This window comes from Canis lupus, chromosome 17 (genome assembly GCF_003254725.2).
Source record: "Canis lupus dingo isolate Sandy chromosome 17, ASM325472v2, whole genome shotgun sequence".
In the NCBI taxonomy this organism is placed as follows: domain Eukaryota; kingdom Metazoa; phylum Chordata; class Mammalia; order Carnivora; family Canidae; genus Canis; species Canis lupus.
The window spans coordinates 40948572-40971657 of NC_064259.1; the positions used below are offsets into that span (position 1 = coordinate 40948572).

A 23086-nucleotide genomic window follows, 5' to 3' on the forward strand; every position below is an offset into this window, starting at 1 on the left:
TAAATCTTAAACAACAACAACAACAACAACAAAAACCAACAAAAAATCTCCAGTTCAGTACTATCTGCTCAGTGATGATTTCCCAAGAGCGGGAGGTCAGTACAACCCTTCCAACTCCTTCCATTCAAGCCCTAAGAGTATAAGTAAGTCTGTGTCTCCACTTGCCTTCTACCCATTTTTATCAAATCCTCTTTACACATTCCATTTTTTGTGTGTATATATTAAGTCCTCAAATTATTAAAAAATAAAATTAAAAAATAAATCCTCAAATTACTACTAATTTTTTTTTTTTTTTTTTTTTGGTCTTCTGGGAAATGTTTCTTCTCCTATACTGTTCATGAGATGCTAGTGGACCATTCCATATACCTAGGTATTCTGCTTCCTTATCCACATTGGATTGGGGTGAAGAGAACATGTGAACCACGACTAGCCAAGTAGACTCCTTAGACTTTTTCAGACTGGACAACCAGGCCCTTCAGTAAGAACATAGGGAACACTGAAGACTGAACTTTCACTTGAAACATTTATCTGAGTTTCAAAGAAACAAGATCTAGTCTTCCCTCCTACCACTTCTCAATGGGGGGTGGGAGCCTTATGGGAAACAGCAAATCAATAAAATTGATACAAAGAAGTTATATTTTAATTGAACACTTGAATGAAACAAAAGTAAATTTGGTAGCACAAACAGCATCATACAACCTGAACCATTATGACTCATGGTGATATGAACATTCCAAATGTTTAAGATGTCCTCATTTCATTAAAACATACAGGCACATACACGTTAGATGTTCTTTTTTAGAAAAAAATTTAAACTACTAGTGAAGATAAAGGGAAAGGAAAATGCCAAACAGCTATCACAAAATGAACTTTAGGAAGTTCACCTTTGTGTTTTTTTTTTTTCTTTTAAAGATTAATTTATTTATTGTAGAGAGAGAGAGAGAGCAAGAGGGAGGGGAAGAGAGAATGACATGGGGTTCTAACAACCCTGAGGTCAGACCTGAGCTGAAACCAAGAGTCAGACATTCAACTGACTGCATCACCCAGGAACCCCTAGAAGTTCACCTTTGATGAATTATTTTGACTTCATTGTTTAAAGTTACTTCGGAGTTTAGTTTGAGGATTTTTTTTTTTCTGAATTCTTATTCTTTTAAGATAGTTTAAGATTGCAGTCCTAGAAAATGCTTCCTAAGGTCACAGTCTATCTTATAGTACACATCATCCATGAAGCTATGAATTTAAGGAACAAAATAAAAATCCATATGTCTCAAGGGAAACATAATAGGTACTCTTTGGCAAATGTGATTTATGGTAACTGATGGGTTAGGTTGTGAATTTTTATTTCATAAATCAGAAAATAAAGTCTATGACAGGGTAGCACTAATGACAGAACATATCAGATCTTGGATTTTCTGGAGAAGGATTACATAAATGCCATTTCTTACCTGTGGTTATATAGTATTTGTGATATATAAAGTTCAAAATAGAACTTAGAATTTGTTTAGAATTTGTTCAACAAAAACAATAAAAAACACTGAAAACTTGGAAGCCAAATTATCTGTAGCATTTCCATAATTAAATAGTCCACTCATGTTTTATTCAACCATTCATTTATTCACCTCAAATTTGCTGCACTCCTAATACACGTTAGGCATTGTGCCAGACCCAAACCAGTGGTTTGCTACCCTCCATCTCAGGATCCTTACTCCATCTTGCTCTCTCTCTTTTCTTTATGTAGTTCACAGTGATACCTTTGAACTAACTTCAATCCCCATGAAGGCTGTGCTCCAAGTCACGAGTAACCTAAAAACAAACCTTGTCTTATTTGAATATTTCCTATAAGGTGCTGAATCATTTCTTCTCATGAAATAAAGGGGAGAAAACTAAACCAAAGAAAAAAATGGAGGCATAGATGTGACCCCGTAAAGCAAGATTCACTTCTTTATCTGGCTCTGGATACAAAACATTCTCCTCGATTGATATCTCATTTTTAATTTACAGATTTTCCAATTCTTTGACATTGAGTAACTTCACAAATCTGATACTTTTACAAAATCCAAGGGGAAGAACTGCACTTTGGTGAGTACAACAAGTTTTCTTGTTGATACGATCTCAGGTTCTTTCCATATTCTTTCCAAACTAAAGCATGAATATGATGGAATTTTTCATATACATTTGTATCTGACATATTTTTTTTCCAAATTAGAAGTAGCATAAATGCCATAGAGAATTTATGAAGAAGATTAATTGCCTTTCCTTTCAAAAATGTTGCTCTATCATTTCATACATTTCATTTCAATCGTAGTCAGGATTAGTATAGTGAGCTTTTTCTGTTTTCTTATTTGTGCTCTGCCAGTCTGAAATACTTCTAATTATTCAATCACTTATCAAGCACACATTTATTGCAGTTAAATTTCGGTGTGCTTTAAAACAATAAAATATCAGAATAAAATAATATATCCACTAAGCTAAACACACAAGGAAGTAATCCAGAAAGATTTTACTTATATTATGAAATGTCTTATAGTATTAAGGTTGAAATTCTCAGCCTGATTCTCATCAAGTTATAAACCTTTTACGAACTTAAGTCCCTGAAGGAAAGATAAAAGAAAGCAGTAAACACATTGTTTCTTCATTGTCTAAAATTCAAATGTACTAAAAATGCAGAATGGTAGAAAATAAATCAGAAAAATCATATAATGCAAGCAAATTCAGAGAGAAGCTTGCATATTCAAAAGTAGATGGAATGTTTTAATGATAGTTATCAGTAGTGGAATATATAGATCAGATGTTATTTGGAAGACAATGTTTGAACATGAATTTGACTCGTTTTGCATCTACTACATGCTAGGCATTATGGAAGACAACATTCACACCCCATTCTATGTTTTCTTGTTATTCCTGGTCTTACCATAACTCCATTCCAGTCCCTGTGTCTTCTCAGGCTAGGGCTTCTGGCCTTTGGTCCCTCCATCCTGCCTTCTCCATCCTGATTCCCCTAATAAAATATAGAGGCCCCTTTGTCATTCTCTCAGTGCTATTTTACTATTATGTAAAAGTGATTAATTCAAATAACCAAACTGGCTGAAATTTTATTGATAATATTCTATCCCTTGTAGTCAGTGAATAGGAGTCTATGGGCAAGGTCTGGAAAACTCTTCCCCATGAGAATACAATCAAATAACAACAAACAAAACAAAAAACCCAGCTCATCATAAAATAACACCACTAACAAGGATAATATTTTCATCTTCAAAAGGGCTTTACTGAGGTAATTTCTTAATTTCCAACTAAGGATTAATATAATAGCTGAGTTTTAGGCAACTCTCATGGTCAAATATGAAATATTTATCCCAAGGAGCAGCTTTCAGTGCTAAAAACATGTAAGCATGTTACATGTTTTTAGGTAACTGCTTATTTCATCTTTTGCTAAGACTCCTTCAAGTTTCACTTAACTGCTATTCACTCAATAGCTTCCTAAAAAGGTTTATATTCCATCTAGTACCTTCTGTGGCTAAAACAAATCAAAACTGCCACACTTATCATTCATTACCTGATTTTTTAAAAACTGAGTTATTATAAATGAGAGCAGAACCAAGAAATTTGGCTTTCCTGGACAAGCCACATGCATCACACCTCTAATGGATGTTTGACCCTGGGTCACAGTGTCTCTCCTGTCACTTCACTTTTACTAGGAAGATGGAGCAGAAGGTCTGGGGAAACAGAGTATTAAGCTGTGGTTGTGATTCAGGGTCTCAGTTGAAAGATCAAAATAAATTAATGGGACCAATCCCCAACCTTTCCATCTCTCTCATACAAGAACAGGCAGTCCTGAGATGCCCTTGGCCTCCATCCAGCATGGCAGCTGTGACTCTCAAAGCTGTGGATTGATGCTGGCAATGAAATTCTAGACAAGATATTTTTCTGCCATATGTTCTGGGAGTGCCCAGGGCATCAGGCTTCCAATGACAATGTAATTTAATGGCTTAAGAGTATCTTAACCATATTTCCTTCCAGAATCTTCAGACTGGGAGATAAGTACTGCATGAAATCTGCTTCTGGATACTGGCCATTTACTTACTTGAACTATTAATTACCTATCCTGTCCCATGGACACTGTCCCTCTGAGACTCTGGTATTATTGACTTCATTTCATTTACTTAAGATGCTATGGCTTAGAGTATTAACTGCCTCTGTGAAAAAATTGTGAGAGTGAAAGTGAAAGAGAAGATCCTTTGTGAAAGTTTAATTTGCTTCTGTTCAACCTTATGACAACTTTATTTTTCAAATTCCATTTATCCCTGAGTGGAATAAACCTACAAAACTTAGCTTATAATGCAATGGTCTTTCCTGATATTTAACTGTTTCCCTTCATATTGAGGCTAAAGCAAAGTTGGGGGGGGGGGAGGCAACAGAGAAAAAGAGAGAGAGAATTTCTTTTTCCTCATGTCACCGCAAATGTGAATCTTAAACCTGCTCTGTGTCCCTTAAACATTTTGTCTCCTGTTTTTAGTTCACTTAGAAAATTTTTATAGCTAGAAATATTGACATCACCCTCTATGTCTTCTTTCTCTGTGACAGCAAATTAGACACCAAGTTTTAGCTATTCTACATGCATGGCAGCTAACAAATATGATCTCTCACCAAGTTCTACTATGACTATCTTCATTCAGTTGTTGGGCAGCTCTCCCCTAGCCACAATAGGTAGCCCCCCTCCCTTTTTTTAAAGATTTATTTTTTATTTTAAAGAGAGTGTATTCCCAACTAGGAGGAGGGTCAGAGGGCTTGAAGCAGGGCTTGATCCCAGAACCCTGAGATCATGACCTGAGCTGAAACTGAGTTGGCTGCTTAATTGACTGAACTACCCAGGTGCCCCACAGTAGGCAGCTTTTCTACTGATGCCTTTTTCTTTGAGATACCTCCTAAGATTTATTTCCCAAACCATTGGCACAGTTATTTTTCCCAAGCCAACTGTGGTCATATCACTTTGTCCCTTAAATATCCCTAATGATTAGAATAACACTCTAACCCCTTACCAGGATAAAAAGCAGACTCTACTGCTGAATGGTATGTCCTGCCACACTGTACTCTAGTCACTGAACTCAAGCACCGTTATCTGAATTAGCCATGTGTTTCCACATCTTTATGCATTTGGACAAGTTTTCCATTCATTAGAATGTCTTTGCCCCCTTATCTGCCTAATGAATTAATGTCTTCTAAAAACGTTCAAGGCACACCTTCAAAGTCACTATAACTTTGTTCTCCCCACTATGCATCCACATTTGTTATTCATTCTTGTAGTAGAGTACACTTCAAGCTAACTGTTAGCCCCTGGGAGAGTCTCCAGCTTTGCTTGCTAGCAGAGGTGCTTCTGAGTGGAATCTGCTGTTGAAAAGCCTGGGTACTCATTGGGGAGATAAGATTAAATTTCCCTGAAATATTATACCAATGACACAAGAATGGTACATCAGTAATGCAACAGACAATAATGCTACATGGTGCAGAAGTTAGAGGACTAAAAGGAAAAGTTTAGAAGAGAGTTAAAGAGTAGATATAATTGTTGGGGAAACTCTTATGAAAGAGTTGAAAATGAGTGGACTTATAGAACAATACCATCACCCAGAAATTTCCCATGTTTATTGAATCCAAAACAAGAAAAAAAGAGTTGATTAGATGATAAATTCCTATCAAAATAGCTATGGAATGTCCTACATTGAATATCCCCATTTGCTCTAAATATATTCCAAGTAGTACTATAATATAAAGAATAAATTTAATAAAACCTATCTAAGCTCCAAATGGAAGTGTACACCTTTCTATGTCAGAAATAAAAAAGAAATGTGAATTAGCACGGTAAACATCAGAAACTAGGTCCTGGGTTCCTATGTAGCATAATGTAAAAGAAGCTTGCTCACATATAAGGGATACCTTTCAAGGTTAAAAGCCACAATTTGCAATGTTATGGATGTTTATGCATCGAATAGCATAGTGACCCTTTTACAAAACAAACTACAGGTGATGTGAGAAGATATGAGTAGAACTACATCATTAAAAAGAAACTAATGTGCTACCTTTTATTTATTTATTTTTAATTTTTAAAAAGATTTATTTATCTATTTGAGAGAGAAATGGGGAGAGAATGGGACAAAGTATGGCAAGGAGGGGCAGAGGGAGAGAGAGAGAAAATCTTAAGCAGACTCCCTACTGAGTAGGGATCAGGACATGGGGCTCCATCTCGAGACTCTGAGATAATGACCTGAGCTGAAACCAAGAATCCACCACTTAACCCACTGAGCCACTCAGGGGCCCCTAACATGCTTCCCTTTAGTAAACACAGATCATGGGGATGAGAGAAGTTAACTAAGACTATAGGAGACCTAAAAAATATAATGAATCAGGTATTAGTCATTATTTATAACCTTATGGTTATATTGAATTTTATACACAGGTAATAGAGGATACAAGAAATCTCAAGATTTCTCAAGTATACATAATATTTACAAAAACTGATCATTTATTAGATAAAAAAGAAATCATTGGTAGGGTCAATAAGGTAGAAATATTATAAACAATACTTTAATCACAGTGTAATAAAACTAGAAATTAGTATCAAAAATTTTAAAAAGCCCTTTCTTCCTGGAAATTTACAAAAACCTTATCAATAATTTTTAGTGTGAAGGAAAATACTAATAGAATTTATAGAATTTCAAAAAACAATGATTTGGGATTTTCTTCATTATGATCACTCTTGTAGTTTCATGTTTTTGGGTTTTTTTTTTAAGTCCTAATAATTTATTTTTGTTTTTGTTTCCCTTGTCTTGGGAAGCATATCTGGAAAAATGTTGCTACAGCCATTGTCAAAGAAATTACTACGTATGTTTTCTTCTAGGATTTTTATGATTTCAGGTCTCCCATTTAGATCTTTAACCCATTTTGAGTTTTTGTGAATGGTGTTAGAAAGCAGTTCAGTTTCATTCTTTTACATGTGTCTGTCCAGCTCTCCCAGCACCAATTATTTTAGAAACTATCTTTTCCCTATTTTACATTCTTGCTTTCTTTGACATAAATTAAATGACCATATAATTGTGGGTTGATTTCTGGACTCTGTTTTCTGTTCTGCTGACCTATGTGTCTATTTTTGTTGTAGTACCGTACTGTTTTGATTACTAAAAACGTGTAGTATATCTTGAAACCTGTAATTGTGATACTTCCAACTTTGCTCTTCTTTCTCAAGATTGTTTTGACTCTTTGGGGTCTTTCGTGTTTTTTTTTTTTTTTTTAATTTTATTTATGATAGTCATACAGAGAGAGAGAGAGAGTCAGAGACACAGGCAGAGGGAGAAGCAGGCTCCATGCACTGGGAGCCTGACATGGGATTCGATCCCGGGTCTCCAGGATCGCGCCATGGGCCAAAGGCAGGCGCCAAACCGCTGCGCCACCCAGGGATCCCTCTTTCGTGGTTCTGTACAAATCTTAGTATTATTTGTTCTAGTTCTATGGAAAATGCTGTTGGTATTTTTGATATCTGTAGATTGCTTTGTATAGTCAGACATTTTAACAATATTAATTCTCCTAATCCATGAGCATGGAATATCTTTTCATTTGTGTCTTCTGCAATTCTTTCATCAATATTTTATAGTTTTTAATTTCATACTGTGGAGAACATTACAGGCTAAAAAAAAATACTGTTTTTCTTTAACTTTGTGACCTGTGCTTTATATGATTGAGTTTTTGGATCCCTCTTATCACACTATGTTGTGATTTTACTGTGATTCGTTATGTGATTAAACAACAGTTTATCTCCTGTTGTACTGATGGAGCAATAGGGTGTTACTGACAAAGTTGTTTTTGGTATTGTTATGCAGGACTCCTTGTGTTTATGCAAAGCACTTAAATTGTTCTTTTATAGTATTTGCATCTTCAAATTTATTACACATTGCTAAATTGCTTTCCAAATTGGTTTTAATCAAATAACAATATGTAAAACATGAGACTTCCGATTTTGTCACAATTTTACCATCAGCTGATGATAAGCTTTTTAGTCTTTGCCAAATCAAAGTGTATGAAATGATGACCTTATTATGATGAGCAGTAGAGACTGTGGTTAAGAATAGTGAGCCCATGTGCAGTGTCCTCTTTTGGTGCTAGCTTTGCCTCTCACTCACTGCATTATTTAGGTAGGTTACTTGAGCTCCCTGTGTCTCAATTTCCTTATCTGTAAAATAAGCATAATAATCATACCTAACTCATATGGTTCTCATGAGGATTAAATGAATATATATGTGTATATATATATATTCATATATATATATTCATATATATATATGAATTACTTAGAACAATGCTTGTTCTATGGTAAGTGCTATGCAAACTACAAATCACTCTAATAATTTCCTTATAGCAGAAAGAAAAACCGCAATTATATGCTTCATCTGGTTGTTGTGTCTCTTTAGTCTATTTAATTTGGAACACTGCATTAGGTTTTCTTTGTCTTTTATGACATCAATATTTCTGAAGACTATAAGCCAGTTATCTTGCACAATATCTGTCAATTTGGGAAAGTCTGATGTTTCCTTACAGTTTGATTCAGGTTGTACATTATCTGTTCTTCTCAAAAAAGGCTTTTCTGACCCTCCATAGGGAGATATGGCATTGAGATGGCCTTTCAAAAGTTCTTGAGTTGGGTTTAAGGGGCTAGGTCTTTATACTCCCTATTGAGCAGGCTGCTTTGGGAGAGTGTGAATTTAGGGAAGGCACTCTCTTCAGCAGAGGGTAATTTCTAGAGAGGTATGACAGCTGAGAGCTATTAGGCCCTGCACTCCCAGCAGCTGGGCAGTAAGTTTCCTAACCTTGAAAGAGTTGGGAGATACATCATGACTTCACTATATGAGTAATGCAAGTTGATGAACAATATGAACTATATCATGCCTTTTATGTAGTCTTAAAATATGTAAAGCAATGCTAGAACATATGGCAACAGTAAAACAATGTGTCATTTCAGGCACGTATGCATGCAGTAATAGTAAGAGATCATGAATATTAAATTCAGATTATTAGTTATATCTGGGGGCATGTGGTTAATAGCGTAGGGAGGGGTATGCAGAGGTGCACCTATATTAGTAATGATCCTTCTTTAAATGAAGAAGAAAGAGGGATGCTGGGTGCCTCAGCAGTTGAGCACCTGCCTTTGGCCCAGGGTGTCATCCTGTAGTCTCAGGATTGAGTCCCACATCAGGGTCCCTGCATGGAGCCTGCTTCTCTAGTCTCTGCCTCTCTCTTTCTGTGTCTCTCAAGAATAAATAAATAAAATTTTTAAAAATGAAGAAAAAAGATTTCTTTTCTAATATTTTTTTTTAAATTTCAGTGTAATGTAACACAGTGCTACATTATTTTCAATATATAACATAGTTCACCATAAGTGTAGCTACCATCTGTCACCATACAATACTATTAAAATATTATTGACTACATGTCCAATGCTGCGCTCCCCATGACTTATTTATTCCATTCCTGGAAGCCTGTATTTCTTACTCCCCTTCATCCATTATGCCCATCCCCCCATCCTCTTTCTCTCTGGCAACCATCAGTTTGTCTCTGTACTTACACATCTGCTTCTGCTTTTTGTTTATTCATTTGTCTGGTTTTTTAGATTCCACATATTTGTCTTTCTTATTCTGACTTATCTACTATTTCTTCTTCAAAGATATTCTGTTTTCCTCATCTTATTTAATCTCATAATTATACTGATATTTCTCATCTGAGACATTCACACCTACCAAGAATCCAAGAACTGCTCATGTGTGGGCTTTTAAAGGATCACTTCAGGGCTTGTTGAGCTCCAGAGAGATGAGGATGGGATGGTTGGAGGTCCAAGTTTATAACTTTAAGTATCAAAAATATTACTCTGAGAGGTATCTTTAAAGGGAGTATGCATATTTCTAGATCCCAAGGGTCTAGTCAGTTCATTTACATGCTTTTGGCATCAGTAAGCCACAAAATTTATATGAAAGCCTTCGGATAAGTTGATTTTATCATTAAAACAAAGTAATTTATTAAATACTTTCTTATTATTGTGGTCATCTTGGACACACGTTTAAAAATGTCAAAATATCTGACTGATTTCCTTCAAGGCAAGGTCACATAGCAACTTGGGGAAGAAACTCTCTAAGAATAATCAATCCATTACCCAAATTTCACTGAATAATTTCCAAATTGTTATACTGTATTTTAATAATGGTATGAAAACTTATATATACTAGTCCCAGTTTTAAGGAAAGGGTTAGAGTATGATCTATTAATTGCAACTCGATTGAAATATTTGTAGTCTGTATTTTAGTGGGAAATCACTGAGGGCAATGGCATGAAATACATTTGGCCTACTAATAGAAAAACTCACAGTAACAGAATTGAAAACCCAATCATGCCACCTTCTAGTGAATAAAATGTACAGATTAAAAGCTAGGGATGGATCCAGCCATAGCACCTGAATCACACAGAATTATAGGTCTGGTTCACAAATTGCTACTTGGGATTGCATTTACATAATAGCAAGTGATAGATTATGCTGAGGCCGAGCAAGCATATGTGCCTGGCACTTTGAAGAGAACACTGTCCTTGGGCCCCTCCTGATTCCTGCTGGAATTATTTAGAGTCCACGCTGGTATCTGTACCAAGCCAGAATTTGGGCTTTGGACTTCTAGTTCTAGAGTTGAAGCTTGTTTTCATGATGCTACACTGCCTGTTAGTCACCTGATATATTTGATACTTGCATTGTTCCTGTATCTCTCTGGGAAAAACACCTCTAATCCTTGGCTGATTGACACTGTGAATTCACTGCAATAGAACTAAATCTCTGTTTAACATTATTGTTGTGCCTCGGGATGCCTGGGACATAAATGTCTCTTAACTACTCCTTATTCTAGCTATGGGAGTCTCAGCTACTCGACTGTCTGTTTACAGGCTACCTTATAAAATCATTGACCTTAGGGTGAGTGTCAATCTGTGAGTGGTGTGTGAATAAGGATGTGTATCTCACCTGTCTACTCTGACACACTGTTGTGGTTTTATAACATCTGGCTACAGCCATGTCTCAGGAGCTGGAGTTTGCCAGTGGGAAGGCTGGGACTGTTGAACTTGAGGTAACCTCTGCAGACTTCCTTAACCTTCCTAATTCCTTCTCTTCTAATATATCAAGAAATTTCAGGAATATTCTTCAAGCTACCAGCACCATTATCAATCTTGGGAATGCACTAGCTTAAATTCTTTCATTCCCTTCCCTCCAACATGAAATGGAAGCCAATTTGAAATCACAAAGAAAAAGTCTTGACCAAAGAAAATATAAGCAATATTATAAATTTCTGCTTTCCTGGCCACATAATAAATGGTTACTCTCTGGCCACACCCACTTGTTCCATGAACTTTGCCAGAATCAGATGAACTCAAGTTTCTTCTAAGAGAAGGACACATTGCAGGGGATGATTTCCATGCACACTAAGGATCAGTCTTCTTACTTAAACTAGGAAGAAACTGCTGTTTTCTCTTTGTCCCCCTGTGGGGAAATTTCCTAGACTGTAATTGTATCATAAAAAAAATGGAAGATGTATATCCAAAGCCACTGAAGTCACCCTGTGCTCTTGCTTACATGTATCCATGTCACCTCTGCCACTGAGGTTTATTTTTCATCCCAAAGATGATAATAATAAAGGCCACAGACACTGTATACAAAAGTTGAGGACACAAGGAGTGGTAGCATTATGCCTTCGTCCAGCACGGAGTCCTCAGCCACATTAATATTATTTTGAGGGTTACTGTTGTCATCAGAACTTCAGTTGGTATCTTATGATTTCAGGCTTTACAGAATTTATTGGAAAACACTCCTTTAACTTACTAATTTCTTGAGGACTTCACGTTCCATGCTAAAGTTTCCCCATAGCTCTTAAAATCAGAATTGTTAGACTTGTCAACATTTTTCTTCAGTATCTCCTCAGAACCTAGCAGAGGGCCTGGCCTACTGTAAATGATCAGTACTCATTTCTTGAGTTTATGGATTAAATCATCCTGCTGTAGGAATCTCCTATGTATCTGTGGGATTGATTATACTCTAAGACAAAACCCTGTATTTAAAATCACCATTCATGGGATCCCTGGGTGGCGCAGCGGTTTGGCGCCTGCCTTTGGCCCAGGGCGCGATCCTGGAGATCCGGGATCGAATCCCACGTCAGGCTCCCGGTGCATGGAGCCTGCTTCTCCCTCTGCCTGTGTCTCTGCCTCTCTCTCTCTCACTGTGTGCCTATCATGAATAAATAAAAATTAAAAAAAAAAATAAAATCGCCATTCTTTTTAAAGTGTGATACATTGATTTCATTTCAAACTTTAACAACAAGAGTTTATCAAAACAGTAGGCACACTGGCAGTCTTCCCCTATAGTTCTCTAGACGTATTTGGATCTTAGTTTAGAAGCAGCTAAGGTGTGAGCTCAGGAAGGAGCTTGAGATTAATATGTGCCATAATGCTCAATATATGCAAATATGTAGCACATAAAAGGCAGCTGAATAAATAAAATGTGGTATTTGTAAGTGTGCGTGTGTGCATATGTAAATGGAGTTTCTTCCCAAGACAGGTCATGTTCTTGAAGCTTTCTTTACTGAGTGCTGAATTTAGTGGGGAAATAGGCCATAATAATTGGAGATTTGTCCAGGTGGTTCTGTCTCACATACTATGTTAAAAATGTCACTCTAGATTTGGTTTAGAAACCTATATTCCATTGCTTTATTTAGCTATCCAGAGATAGAGGGAGATACATGAGATAAAACATTCCAAATGCAGAGCCCATCTTTGTACTAGTACATATCTCCATGGATTTCTACTTAGTAAGGTGAAGTGTGAAGAATTCCCATGGTAGAGTTCCAGGCAATATGACTTAGATGATGACAGGGACTATGTGTCATAGACCTCAGCCACACTTAAGTTATGGAAGGACCTGGAATGGAAGTGTAGATGAATGGGACCTTTAGATTCAATCAAGTGAAATAAGAGATGTGTTTCAATTATTTTCTTTGCTTTTTATGTTTTTTCCTTTTTCTACTGTTTCACTTTTAGCTTTCTCTTTCATCTTCACCATCAATAGTCTACAATTGCAGAACACCTACTACGTGCAAAGCCTGAAACTAGATTATTAGAATATTATTTTACTCTCACCTTCCTTTTAAGAAAGGAAGGTGAGAAACCTGCAAGGCCCTAACACAAAATAACTTTTGTAATAAATGTCTGTGGGTACACATTTGTGAGTATGCATGTGTGCCAACATGAGGCAGAGCATCAAAAAGAAAAGGAAAAATAAAAAAAAAATAGTTGTATGGCCCAGTGGCAAGAACTTTCAATTGGAGGGATGCTCAGGCAGCTCAGTGGTTAAGCATCTGCCTTTGGCTCAGGGCATGATTCTGGAGTCCCGGGATGGAGTCCTACATTGGGTTCCCTGCATAGAGCCTGTTTCTTCCTCTGCCTATGTCTCTGCCTCTCTCTCTCTGTGTCTCTCATTAATAAATAAATTAAAAAAAAATTTTTTTAAAGAACTTGCAATTGGAGAATTATATAACCAAAGTACAGAAGTACAAGAAATTTTGTGCCTCCCTTTCCAAATGAATAGAATGAGCAAGGAGAAATGGAAAATTTGGATTTCCATAGTGACCTCCTCATTGGTGTCCCTGTCTCCTTTTTCATCCCTGTCTGGGCTCTTTTCTCCATTTTCAGAACATTATCTCTCAAATGCATTTCTCACTTGGTTTCTTTGTTGATTGGTGAGTTTCAGGATAAAGTCCTAAGCTCAAAATAGTCATGTCTCCATTTCTCTTCAATACATATTTTTGAATGTGGCTCTAGCCATTCCATTATGATCTTTAGCTCCCAATTTGTTATGTCGTAGCTTAGCATTTATCTATGCTGTATTCCTGCCTGGAATGCCCTTTTTTTTTCACCCCTAGCTGACGTCTATAAATTTTACATCACCTTTTTAAGGCTAAAAATGCACTTTGCATATTCTTCTTCACTAAAAGACTGGTTAGTTGCTCCTTTTCTGTATTCCTATGGCATAACATGTTTATCTTTTCACTGATTATCAAGGACTTGTATCACTTGCCAAATATGAAATGAATATTTCATATTTTTTAAAATAAGTATTATTATTATTCACATTGTTATTGCTTTATTTTTAAAGAATAGTCACCATTATGAGCTCCTTCTATGAATAAGGGGGGAAAGTACAGCAGTCACTACTATAATACATAATTGCAAGGGCTTAGAACCTCACATTTGGATTTTGAAGAGCCTTTGTTAAGCCATATTTTTTGGTTTGATTTTCACTTAATCACTCTCTTTAACTGGCTAGGCTATTACTGTTTTACTTACGATCTAACCCTGTGAGGTGGTGGGAAGGAAGAGCTAACAGGAAAGTACTGAATATAGTGTCAGAGTGAGGAAAAAGGATCTTTGAGTTTTTTTGAGTATCACCATCTCCACCTGCTGTAAGATCTCAGCCTAGGCATCTGAGGAAGGCCCAGCAGTAGGAAGACTATCAGATAAAGAGACATGTGAACCAAATATGCATAAAAGCAGACCTGGCCAGGAGCCTGAGTCCTTTACTGCAACTCCTTTCAGAGACCATAACATACCAGATGTGCACCAAATCTGGTATGGGGAGGCCAGCTTTCCTCTGTGAGTCCTTCCAGGTAAAGCCTTTGTAATTGCCTATGGTTGGGCCTGAAAACTCACACATAGTTTTTCAAGCAGTAGTTTTTCTCCTTAACTCTCTATTGGATTCATTACAGGAACCTCTTTTGGACAATGTATTTAGGTTAGCTTCAGCAAACCTAAAGAGTGTTTGGCTCAAAGATTTTCTATCTTTTTCTCCAATAAACTCCAGGAATGTCATCAGTTCCCAGTGGCAGATCTTTTTTTTTTTTTATGCTGCCACAAGTGCAGGTAGCCAGGAATAGTCCTTCATATTTAGTGTCCCTCAGTCCTGGGGACTTCAGGGTTCACAGCTCAAGGTCTAGTGTGTTCCACTGAAGGTTTTCACCTTGACTTTGATGGAAGAGAAAAGTGCCCATTCCCATTTCCTAGAGGAGGGGATATTATGCCACAGCATTGCAAATTTTCCCAAATATATCCTTGTTCTAAGTTCCTTCAACAATTCTATGAGATGAATATAGAACTAAGGGTTATAAAAAAAAAAAAAAAAACAACAACCCTGTCTTTTGTTACCTTTTTTGCAAATCTTGCATGGTATGTCAAGCCCATACTTTTTAATATGAGAATGTTTCCTATATTACTTTATGCTCATCCTTTTGGGAAACTATCCAAAACTGAGATAAAATATATGCATCTCATTATACTTAAAGCACTACTGAGAAGGAAGTCATGTCATATTCAATTCTGATTTTATAGCTAAGGAAAATAAGGCCCAAAGAAGTGAAATAGTGTTTTAACCAATATTATGCATGTTATCAGGGTGCTGGAAACTTAATTGTTTATATTTAATTCTAGTAGCCATTATCATACCAGTTTTACTAACAGTATGGTTTGGGAGAGAATAAATAAGGACTTTGAACCTCTGTTTCCACATTTTAACCCAATTTCCTATTAAAATTAAATAAAATAATGTAAGTAAAGTTGCTAGCAAAGGGCTGATCCATTATGTCCCCAGGAAGTATAAGTAAGCACCATCCTTCCTTTACCACTTTTCTTTATGGTCCCTCTCTAAATCCACATGTATTTCTAAAAATTTTAATGTAGTTTTAAAATAGAATTTAGATTCACTTAACTCTTTCTTTTATTTGAAATTAGAATAGATTTTGACATCTCTTGTTCTAAGGTAGGTCCTAGGAAAGGAAGAAGATACCTAAAGGAAGGATTGTTTTATCTGAATGTGAAGAGAGGAAGAGATATAATAAATATTGTGAAAGTAAGAAACTAAAAGGAGAAAGAATTGTCTGGGAGGGAGATACCAACAGCAAAGAAGGAAAAGATCTTAGTGTAGCACTGAAATCTATAAACTAGTGGAGAGATCAATGGTCTCAGGTAACTAAATGATTAATCTATGAACAGGGCTTGTTTTGTAAATAAATGACCCAGAACAGCATTAACTTGACCAGTTAGAGCTCTGAACACACAGAAGCAGATCAAAAATTAGAAATTATTAGACAAGACAGCTGAAAAATGACCCTGCCTGGAAGGTGTCAAATGCATCATTTATTGAGTAGATAAATTACATGCACTCTAAGCAAATGCCATAACTGAGTAAATAGGAGAAAACTGGATTTCTTATTTTTATTTTCATACATAGATATATGAAATCTGTCTATCTGTCAATCTATTATCTATCTGTCTAACTTTCTATCTAGATATATATACCCTCCATTTGGAAGAAGAAGGTTATTTTTGTCACTGTTGACCTGTGGAGAAAGGATTTTATAAGAATTGCTGTCCATTGGGAAATTTCAGATTTGTAAACTATCTGGTGATCATCTCAGAAGAAAGATGTGGTTCCAATGTGAAATTAATACTGAGTCTGTAACATTCTGTGTTCAAAGTTCCTCCGCAGATGTAAGTAGGCATATCAGAAATAGTGTTTTATATCTTCCTAAAATGCCAATTTCTCTGTCAAGTCCTGATAAAATACCTACTATTAGTCACCATTCCTGACTTATCTTTTGACATCCTCCATAAAATGGCTTGCTAGTTCTGATGAAGCTATATTTTCTGATATTCCTCATCTTTCTTCTGCCTTATTCAGAGATTCTCATTTTATCAATGTTGTTAGAACCAGTGGACTCAAGTCAATTCAGGGATCAATTATTGGTTTAACTTAGTGTCAGGGATGTTGGTTCATATGAAAGGAGTGGAAGGGAAAGAGGTATTAGTACTGGGTTTGAAAAGGCCCTATGTGGACATTGGATAATGCCGCAGAAAATCTGTCTGGATCCTAACTGATGTTAAGTCACAACATTACCACAGTTAACCCAGAAGTGGATCTTTAAGACTAGGAGTTCTGCTCTGAGAAGGCAGGTTCCAAAGCTCTGCTCTGAACATCTAAAATAAAAATCTCAATGGATGGTCTCAGCAGAAGAATAAAAGAAGAACACACAAAATCCATGAATGAAAGATAGAATGAAAGAAATTACTCAATTTGAAAAAAAAATGGAGTGAAAAGAGGAGGAAAAAAAACAAAGCCTCCCAGATTTGTGTAACAAAAGATCTAACATTTATGGCATCAAAGTCCTGAAGGAGAGGACAAAGAGAGAAGCATTGGAAAAGTACTCAAATAAATAATGGTTGAAATTTTCCTTAATTTGGCAAGTCATAAATACAGATTCAGAAAGCCGAGTGAACCCCAAAGAGAAGAAACCCAAATAAATTCACACCAAGGTACATTATAGTCAAGCTTTTGAAAACTAAAAACAAAACAAAAAAAAATCTTGATTCAGTCAGAGAAAAATACTTTACATATAAGAAAAAACAAAGATTTCTAATGGTAGATTTATCATCAAAAAACAAATGCTAAACATTTTTCAAATGTTGAAAAAAAAAAAAAACCCTGTCAACTCAGTATCCTATAACCAGCAAAAGTAACATTTAGGAAGAGGGAGAGAAGCATATGATCAGATGAAGGAAAACTAAGGGAATTAGTTATTAGTAGGCTTACTCTGAAAGAATGGCTAAAGGAAGTTATCTACACTGAAAGAAAGCAATAAAAAAAGGAATCTTGGAACATCATCAAGGAATAAGGGACATGACAAAAACATGGATAAAAACAATAGAATTTCTTTTGCATTTGGGCTTTCTAATTTATGTTTGATAATAAAGGAAAAATATAATACCTGTCAGATATATTTCTAAATATATAAAGAAGAAATATTTAACACAATTATACTATAAACAGAGAAGTTAAGGGATGTAAAACGAGGTAGAGTTTCTGTACTTCACTTGAACTGTTAAAAGATGACATAAATATACTTTGATAAGTTATAGATATATAATATAAACCCAAGCAACTACTAAAGTAGCTCTACAAAAGCACTGTATATAAAATAAGTGTAGTGCTAAATATATACAAGAAACTCAGGTGAAGTAACTAAAAAGAAAAAGGATAAATATAAAAAAGAACAAAGAGAAAACAAAAAAAAGATTTAAACCCCAACCTATTAATGATTACCTTATATGTAAATGGTCTAAATACAACAATTAAGATACAGAGATTAAAGTGGGAACTGGAAAAAAAAATGGCCCACCTATGTGATGTCTTGATGTCTACAAGAAACTTACTTCAAATATAAAGGTACAGGCAAGTTGAATGTAGAAGGACACATATTAGATTCCTACAGCTGCTGTAATAAGTTCCAATAAACTGGGTAGCTTAAAAGAAGAAATTTATTGACTTATCATTTTGGAGGCCAGAAATCTGAAATCCAGATATTGGGAGGACTCTTCTCTCTCCTAAGTCTCTAGAGAAGAATCCTGCCTTGCTTCTTCTAGCTTCTAATGGCTCCAGGTATTCCCTGGTTTGAGGGGACATACCTCTAATCTCTGTCTTCACATGTCCTTCTCCTTTTTCTCTTCTGTCTGATATAAAGACACTTGTCATTTGATTTAGGGTACATCCACAAAATTTAGGATGACCTCATCTCAATACCCTTAACTTCATTACGTCTGCAAAGACTCTTTTTCCAAATATGGTCACATTCAGCTTTTAGGTCATGGGTATATCATTTTGGGGAACACCATTCAACTCACTACAGGATGGAAAAAAGATATGTCATGTAAACATTAATAACAAAAAGCAAGCATGGTTATATTAACATCAGCTAAATTAGACTACAGAGCAAAGAAAATTACCTGAGAAATTACCATGTTACCAATGAAACTTACCATTACCATATGATGATACAAGAGGTCAATCCTCAAGAAGACATCATCAACCTTAAATGTGTGTATCAAACAATATAGCTGCAAAATATATGAAATAAAAACTAAAAACTGGAAAGAGAAATAGACAAATCCATGATCATATTTGGAGACTTCAACAATGCTCTATCAATAATTGATGAAAAAACTTGATAGCAAATCATCAAAGATAGTTACTCAACAACATCATCAACCAATACTACCTAATCAATATTAAAAAATATACTACCTCAAACACACATCACTAAATACATTATCATGTACACCACATACCTTTAAGCCAGGTGTCTCACATACATGCTAATAAAAATTTCTACTGCACACACATTAAATGCATTATAATATGCTTCACATAACACAAACCAAGTGTTTCACACATAAAATACCTGAACACAGTCTCAAATACCTCACAATTAAACGCAATGTAATACACATATATTCTTAAATACAGTAAAAAGATATCACAGACCACTAACACACTCACTGATGAGTAACCACAAAAGCACACACACCAGGCACCACCAAACAATGTGTTTTATACAAATATTACTAAATACATTGAAACACTTACATTTTATCTGGAAACAGTGTCTTGTGCATATATCACTAAACATAGTAGTAAAGATACTAGACGCCACTAAGCATGATCTCTCACACATGTAACACTAAACAGAGTAGCACATACACAAGCTTCATGAAACACAGTGTGTCACACATGTATCACTGAACATACTAACACACACACCACTGAACCCAAGTCCTTACATATAATTCACTACCTAGAGTAGCACAAGCATGAATCTTCACAAAACACAGTATCTCAAACAGTATTACTAAATGCAGGAGCAAACACAGTTGTGATCCTTAAAACAGTGTCTCTCACATATATCACTAAACAAAACAGCAAGCATACCAGGCACTAATAAACTCATTAGCTCACACATATCACTGAACACACTGGCAAACACCAGTCATATATGCACAGTATTTTGTTTCTATGTAGTCAAACATAGTAGCCCATACACCATGCACTGCTACACACAGTCTCACACATCTACCACTGAAACAGTAGTACATATCAAGCACAGTAGCTCACAAATATATCACTAAATAAAGTATTACCAAAAATAGGCACTCTATATATTTTGCACAAATATATCACTAAACACAGCAGCATGCACACCAATAAACACAATTCCCCACACATATATAAGTAAACACAGTAGCAGACAGTTCTCTAAAAGTATACCACCCACACCAGGCATCACTGAAGAGACTGTCTCACACATATGTATGGTGACACATATACCACTATCACAGCAGCACACCTACCACTGAGTCCAACGGTTCAGACATATGTCATCAAACAGATTAGCACAAGCTCAGTGCAACACTAAACACAGTGTCTTGCATAATATTATTAAACACGGTGCCACACACACTTGTATCTTTTAACTTAACACACACCCCCCTCTTCTATCACTGACCAAAGTAGCAGATACACTAGGTATAACTAAACACAGCATTTCACTCATATATCACTAAAATGCATAGCAAATAGGTAACCCAAATATCACTAAACAGAGCACAGTATTCTGCTGCCCTCCCTCCCCCCTCCATGCCACCTCTTCTCTGCTCTTTTGCTTTCCATGTTTTAATTACTCTTGGTCAACTGTGGTCTGGAAGCAGATGATCTTCCTTTGGACTTAAGGTCACAAAGTCAACAATAGCCACAGGCTATTGCCTAAGTCATTTACCTCACTTCATCTCATCACATAGGTGGTTTATTATTTCACATCATCACAAATAAGAAGGGTGAGCAGAATACAGTAAGATATTTTGAGAGAGAGACCACATTCACATAACTTTTACTGCAGCATATTGTTGTAATTATTAATTATTATTGTTAATCTTTTGCTGTCCTGATTTATAAGTTAAACTTTATCATAGGTATGTATGTACAGGAAAAAAAAACATAGTATACATAGGCTCCAGTTCTATCCACAGTTTCAGGCATCCACTGGGAATCTTGGAACATATACCCCATAGATAAGGCGGCTGGGGGGGAGGGGGTTGCTATACAGCTATTAATGTATTCACTTGTGAAATGTGAACTCTTTCTGTGATCTAGAAAGTGGCAAGAGTAGCTGTTTTCATTGCCTGTACTCATGGTTTCTGAGTATTTTAAGAAAAGCAGTAAAACAAGGAAACAAATGTTAAAAAGATTAAAAAGAAATAAAACTATCATTATATACAAATGACATTGTATGTATAAAACAGGAAAGAAATCATAAAATAAATGGTTAGAATTAATACATGAAACTAAGAGGTCACTTTTTACAAGTTATGCCATTCATAGTAGTCTCTAATAACTAGAATAATTCTAAAAAGTATGTGTAAATTTTCTGCATATAATATTGCAAACATTGTTAAAAGAAATTAAATAAGACCTAAATAAATAGAATATGTTTATGGTTCAAAAGACTCAATATTGTAAGGGTGTAATTTTCCAATCAATTTATCCACAGATTCAATGAAATCACAAGCAAAGTTCAAATATGTGGGAAAGGTGGAGATTGGCAAAAGAATTCTAGAATGCAAATGGAGTGCTTTGGTCCAAGGTTAGTTCAGGAAAATTTTGAAGAACAAAACTGGTGGAATTATGCTATCAGGTAGTGAGTAATTTGTAAAGGTACAGGTTTTTTATTTTTAATATTTTATTTATTTGTCTGAGAGGAAAGAGACAGTGAAAACACGAGCAGGGAGAGGAGCAGAAGGAAAGAAAGAACCACTTCTTGCTGAGCCCAATGATCAATCCCACTGTTGTGCCCAAGATTGTGAATCCGAGAAACCACCAAGGAGCTGACACTGATGCAAACACACAAGGGTTTATTTACAAGCTTGAGCTTGGGTCCAAGTATACCTGACACAGCGGAGCAGGGACTTGGACCCCGAGATGGGTTTCAGCTGAGTTTTATGGGCTGGTCTAGGGGACCTCCAAAAAGGGTGGAGGAATTTCTCAAGTTCTGTTTACATTCTGATATGGGGCTTTCAAGGGCATTGAGCTCTGTTCTTATTCTAATATGGGGCTTCCTGCCCTTGGCTTGGGCTCTGTTCTTATTCTAATATGGGACTTTCTAGGAGTTAAGTTGTAAACTGTTTTTTTTTTTTTTTTTTCCTGTAACTGAAGTAATGTAAATTTCAGCTCTTACTCACAGGGGCCTGGGATGGCTGTACTTGTGCTAACACCGAACTTAAAGAGGAATGGCCTTAATTTTCTCAGCCTCCACAGCACGATTCTGAGATGATGGCCTGAGCTGAAACTAAAAGTCAGATGCTTAACTGACTGAGCCACCTAGGGGCCCCAAAGCTATAAATAGTTCTTAAGACAGTAATATTAGGAATATTATAAGTAGGTTATAAAGTTGAAACAAAAAAAATCATGGGACAGAGTGAGTCTATAAACGTATATTCACACATTTGAACACATGGATATGGTAAAAATGTGACAGAGGATCATCAGGGAAAGAAATAGTCTTTCCAATAAATACTGCTAGCTGAACTGAACACCCATATGGAGAAAAATGAGTTTGAATGCTATCACAGATCATACTAAAAAATGAACTCCAGATAGATTGTAGATCTAAATGTGAACATAAAACCAATGAAAATTCAAAAAGATAACACATGATTATGAACTTCAAGTAGAAAAGTATTTAATAAATAGGACACAGAAAGCAACCAATCAAGAAAGGAAATAATGATATTTTGGGCTTCACTATAATTTTTTAAATATATATAGAGAAAAATTTTATTAGGTAACAGAAAAATAAGTAGATCCTACAAAACAGAAAAAGATGGCATTGTATATAATAATTACCATCCAAAAAAGAATAGAATGGGAAATGACATCTTACAAGAAATCCATTTGACAATAATAATTAAGATCTGGTTTAGTAGTCACAAACTCCTTTAGTGCTTGTTTGGGAAACTTTTGATCTCTCCTTGGGTTCTAAATGGTTCCCTTACTCAGTAGAGCCTTCTTGACTACAGAGTATTTCTCATTCTTTATTTTTTAAAATTTATATTCAATAACATATAGTGTATTATTAGTTTCAGAGGTAGAGTT

The 23086-nt window shown here is 35.7% G+C and overlaps 1 long non-coding RNA gene across 2 annotated transcripts; it reads right to left on the minus strand.

Annotated features, from left to right (window-relative positions):
- Positions 1 to 1610: 1610 nt before the first annotated feature.
- LOC112665062 (uncharacterized) lies at positions 1611 to 20669 on the minus strand. Of its 2 annotated transcripts, none has more exons than XR_003140196.2 (4): positions 20583 to 20669; positions 18922 to 19029; positions 2912 to 2998; positions 1611 to 1803 (listed from the first exon to the last, which is right to left on the minus strand). It is a non-coding gene; the product is annotated as an uncharacterized LOC112665062 (long non-coding RNA). The 2 variants fall into 2 exon arrangements; XR_003140195.2 differs by having other exon boundaries at positions 18922 to 18999; positions 20583 to 20663.
- Positions 20670 to 23086: the final 2417 nt, after the last annotated feature.